This window comes from Pteropus vampyrus, unplaced genomic scaffold (genome assembly GCF_000151845.1).
Source record: "Pteropus vampyrus isolate Shadow unplaced genomic scaffold, Pvam_2.0 Scaffold155, whole genome shotgun sequence".
NCBI lineage: Eukaryota > Metazoa > Chordata > Mammalia > Chiroptera > Pteropodidae > Pteropus > Pteropus vampyrus.
Genome location: NW_011888936.1, coordinates 2,114,179 through 2,119,839, shown reverse-complemented (window position 1 = coordinate 2,119,839; position 5,661 = coordinate 2,114,179). Strand labels below are relative to the sequence as shown.

General features: G+C 36.1%; 1 pseudogene; it reads left to right on the top strand.

Moving 5' to 3' along the window:
- Positions 1-4,392: 4,392 nt before the first annotated feature.
- Positions 4,393-4,511, top strand: LOC111745463 (annotated as a pseudogene).
- The last annotated feature ends 1,150 nt before the right edge of the window (positions 4,512-5,661 follow it).

Here is a 5,661-nt window from a genome sequence, read left to right as displayed (position 1 = left end):
AGAAGAGATGAAATACTGCCATTTGCGACAACATGATGGACCTCGAGATAATAATGCTCAGTGAAATAAGCCAGACAGAAGAGGTTGAAAATCACATGACATCACTTTTATGTGGAATATAAACCTAAGAGCAATAAATGAACAGGACAAATAGAGACTCAGGGACATGGACAATGGACTAGTGGTTACCAGAGGGTAAAAGGTGAGGGAGGAGGGGGGAGGTGGATGGGATAAAGGGGGTCAAATATAGAAGAGTAGGGAGAGGGTGAAATGGGTAAAGGGGATCAAATATATGATAGCTGAAGGAAACTGGACTTTGGGTGGTAATCACACAATAGAATATGTAGATGTCAAATTATAATGTACACCTGAAAATTATATAATTGTGTTAACCAATGTTACCCTAATAAACTTAAAATAACAACAACAACAACAAAACAAAGAACAGCAAAAGTGACATGATAGGTAATAAATGCAATGCATGATCTTGGATTTTCTTTTGCCATAAAGGATATTATTGGAACAACTGTCAAAATCAAAATAAATCTAGATTTGATGACAGTGCTAAAAAAAAAGAAAAGAAAAAGGAATTTTGTTTTTATTCTCTGAGACTGAGAATGAACATAAACTCTTTAGATTTTGACTTTATAGCCCAGAGTTTTTAGTGTTCTTCTTCATGTTTTCTCAGTACTGTGCAAGAAGATTGAAACAACAACTACTTCTAAAAATGTGGGTTTTGTTGTTGTTGTTGTTGTTATTGCTGTTTTTACCTAACTCCAAAATATGAATACCTGTTGGTCTGGTCTTCTATTGGCTATATCTAAATCAGTATTTGCCAAATTCTTCTGCGGTTGGGTAAATATTTCAATTATTTACTTCATCACTCAGGAGGAAGAAAGAGGAGAGAGAGGTTAGAAAGAAAGGAGCTGGAAGGGCATCACCCCACTGAAGAGGAGGCTGTGGGAGAACAAGGGTCAAGAGATACAATGTAGCTTTGCTGATCTAAACCATGTGTCATGATACTAGAAGAAAAAGTGAGAAATCCAGTTCATCGCCAGGGTAATGATAAATTTCATTTTTTTGGTAACTTCTGACATTGTGTGAAGCAATCATAGATCACAGAATTTTTCTACATTAAACTTACTATGTAGGAATGACCTCATTCTTTGTAATATTGTTCTAGATCACTTAATACTGAATGCTTAAACCTAAACAGAGTGTGATCTCTTCCCAAATTCATGCACCATTCAAGAAAGAATCTTCTGCACTAACAAATCATTCAGTGTGCTGTAAATTTTCTGATTCACATCATGACAAGTGCAAAACTAAAAAAAAAAAAAAGTTTGTATCTATCTTTTTTCACCTTTTATAGTCTCGTTCTACGTAAAGGCTGTTCTATCATTCAGGAATATATGGCTTGTTAATGTCATTCCTGATTCATGTTTTCCAATCAAATTGCACCAGGCATTCCATTGATTCTGTTCTTAAATATTTAATGTCCCTACTCTTTATTCCCCACAAATGTTAGCCCTCGGAAAAGCAAAAACAAAAGACGTGTAAGTTTTAGAACTTCCTATGAGGGAGACTATCTCTATGTCATTTAAGTATATATAATAGGACTGAAAGAAAAATACAGGTTGAAAGTAAAACATAGAAATGAAAGTGAAATTTATGAACTTGTCTGAAATCTCTTTTTGAGCAAGGCAGTTATACATACGTAAATAGGCATAGGAGAAGAAAATGTGAAAATCACTGACATAAAGTCTTGCTTATACATCTACTGTGATGGATAACAATGCATTTGGTTATCATCTTATATGCAAGAGTTAGTAAAATAAATATTTATAGAGAAAACCAGGTCCCTCCTGTGATGTGGAAGGTCGAATATTTTATGTACTGCACTGTTAAGACATTAATATCCAATGTTAAGTCTTAGTAACTTTAATAAAAATCAAATATCCATTAAGTTTTTTAAAAACTTAATCGTATGCCTATTATGTACAGGGTAATGTTCTCTGTGCTGACTATAGAACTGTGAAGAAAACAAACAAAAAACTCTGGAGATGGCTAACATATGGAGTTATCTGCCAGCCACTGATTTGAGCCTTTTACATATATTAACTTTTTATTTTTATTTATTTTAAACAAAAATTTTTTATCAAGTTTATTGGGGTAACATTGGTTAACAATTATATAATTTTCAGGTGTACATTATAATTTGACATCTATATATTCTATTGTGTGATTACTACACAAAATCCAGTTTCCTTCAGCTACCATATATTTGACCCCCTTTACCCACTTCACCCTACTCTTATCTCCCTATATTTGACTCCCTTTACCCCATCAATCTCTCTCTTTGTCCCATATATTAACTTTTTAAATCTTCAATTAGCCCTCTGAGATACTATTATTATTCCATTTTACAGATGAGGGAACTAAGGCACAGGGATGTTAAGCATATTGCCCAAGGTCCATATTAATAGTTTGTGGTAGAGCCAGAGATTTTACCCAAGCAGTCTGTTCTAGAGACAAAACAATGAAATGAAAAATCTAGACAATGGGAGCATAATTAATGACAAATTGATTAATGACTTTGATAAGTATTTTTCCCCAAACTATCAGTTCATATATGGTTCCTAGCTGTAACCTATATCCCAAGTTGTCCTTGATTTTGAAGAAAACTTATATCCAGGGAGTTATATCTAATAAGCACAGTTATTAGTCTGTGGTACTTGTTGATCAGCTTTCTTGTAAATATCAAAATAATGAATTGATTTTCTCAGATAATCTTGTTCTTAGAAACCTTTGTTATTTTAGATCAGGAAGATAAGGTCTCTAGAAAACATATTCAAGAGGAATGATAACATTTTGTATCCAGACTATAACAAACATTGTGTTTTGTCACCACATCATATAGAACATTCTTGCTCTCTGAACAGGATGTTCTGTTGAAATAAAGCAGAATGTGTCATGGCTTGATTGAACTTTAGACAGTGACTTGACTTATCACTGGGGAATCCTTCAAAAAACAACTCTTGATAAAAATGTCCCTACTGATATACCTTGAAGGAATCATGTCACTTATGTTATATACCGAAAGTGCTTTCAAAAGAGAACCAGTTTCACATGTAACCTTAAGGAGAACAGAACCTAATTCAGGCCTGAATAACTCAGTCGTTGAGAGCATAGAACAGAAGTCTCACACAGGCCAGTCAGCTCTCCTCTATTCTATGGCCTGAGAGCACACCCCTGAGCCAGGCCAACCAGGAAAGACCATGTGGAGGATCAGTGGAAATCCATCAGAGTTCTAGAAAAACAACTCAAATGCAATCCTTAGTGATGAATCAACCTTCATCTTTTTATGTGAAAAACTGCACCAGAAAGCTTAGATGTCTATAATACTAGTATGGTTTATAAAAAAAGAGGAAAAGAGTCTTTTTGATATATTTTCAAGTAGGTTCCTTGACTTATACCAAGCTCAAGCAGGTAGATTTAATAATTGTAACTATAAACATGATGATTTAACAAAATGTTGTGAGTATGATTCTTAAACTTCAGATAAATATTCCATTATTAATATTGACAAACTATGGTTAGAAGTTTTCTAAAATCAGCCCCTCTCTCATTTTAGGTTTAATCGGTCAGTCTTTCAGGTGGAGGCCAAAATGTCTGTATGTGTGTTTATATTTGCATGGTTCCCAGAGTCTCTTATCAATGGTTTTAGTAAACAGGGAATATGTGAATTGATTCCAATAAAGAAATTCAGGTTGTGCTGATGTAGTATTATTATGGGTTGAATTTGTCTCCCAAATAGATACGTCCCAGTTCTAAGCCCTGATACCTGCGGATATGACCTTATTTGGAAATAGGGTCTTTGCAGAGGTCATCAAGGTAAGATGAGATCATGCTGGAGTAGGGTGGACCCTAAATCCAATATGACTGGTGTCCTTACAAACAGAGTGAAAGAGACACACACATGGAGGAGAATGCCATGTGAATACACACACATGTGCACATGCACACACAAACACACATGGAAGAAATCTATGTGATGATGGAGGCTGAGATTGGAGTGATGCAGCTGCGAGCCAAGGAATACCAAGGCCCATGAGCCACTACCAGAAGCTAAGAAGAAACAAGAGAGGATCCTTCCCTAGAGCCTCCAGGGAGAGCACGGCCACATGGGCACCTTGACTTTGGACTTTCAGCCTCCAGAACTGTGAAATTTCTGTTGTTTTAAGCCACCCAGCTGTGTATTTTGTTACAGCAGCTGTAGCAAACTAATACAAGCATCATGTCCCAGTGAGATGTTGTGGGGCAATGTTAGAAAATGAGAAGCTCTCCACATAAATCCTGAAATGTCAGCTAATGTTAAAGTTTTAAGCGCTCGTCTACAGCCATGCCACTCTGAATAAGTCCAATCCTGTCTAATCTCGGAAGATAAGCAGGGTTGGGCCTGGTTAGTACTTAGATGGGAGACCACCTAGGAAGACCAAGTGCTGTTGGCATAAAAAACAAAAAAAAATAAGGGATTATAAGATGACAAGGTCCTTGCAATCTGTGAGGTCAACCAAGGGTTGCCTCGCCTAAAAAAAAGTTTAAGTGCTCTGAGCTTGCGGGGATAGCGTGGGTCTATTAAAGATTCTGCTTTTATTGCTATTTCCCCCCACCCCCACCCCCAGCTCCACCCCTCCAGCAGAGGCATAGCTTAAGAAATTGGGTAGAATCAGGAAGGTTTAGTATAGAAATACTTGTGTAATTTAAGTTTAGTATTCAACAGAGGAGACATGTGCATATTTGTATTTAGAGGGGAAAAAACAATTAGGGAGGTTTTGAAGAGGCTCTGTTGAGAAAAGCTATTTGAAGCAGTGAGTTTGGGGAAACATAGAGCCAACATTTTCTGGTAAACTTTTAGGTCCTCTCACTACAGAAAAGTGCCATTGAATAAGCTCCTTCACAGTCCTTTCAGCTACATTTTTCTGAACCGAGTCAAGTAAAGCACGATGGACTTGATTGAGAGTTAATAGACTAGAGTTTGCATCTGTCCCAACTTTGCCTAACTTATTAGCTGTCAGCCTTGGAAAAGTTGCTTAACATCTTTGCTTCATTTGCTTACCTGGGAATAATGGATAATATATCCCTTAGAAGATTAGTGTTAGAAAAAGTGATGTGATTTGTTTGGAAAATGTTGAAAGCATGGGCAATTAGTAGGTTCTTGATAACAAATAAATATTAATACCATTTAAGTGAAACAGTAATAAAACTGAAAGTTTCTCTATGTTAAAGGACATTTGCTTTCTATCCCAGAGATGGCACATAGGATGTATATGTTACCACTCTCCCTTTCCTCTGACTGGCAGACCTTGTTAGTTGATCAGAGCATTCTATGTCAATAACACCAGAAGCCACCTCAGAATTTTTTCAATACAGTTCTGTAGAAACTACAAACAATTAGAGTTGGCACATAATTTAATCACATTTTATATTCTGTGTTTAGCTCTCTACAACAGAGGCATGGCATTCTTCCTGGCATTTTGCTATTGGAATTGATAGATCTGGACTTATAGTTTGAAAATTAAATTGTCAGTCTCCTATGTACATGCCTACTGGCCAGTAAGTCCTTTATCCTATAAAAAAAAAGACCATGTTGTCAGATTT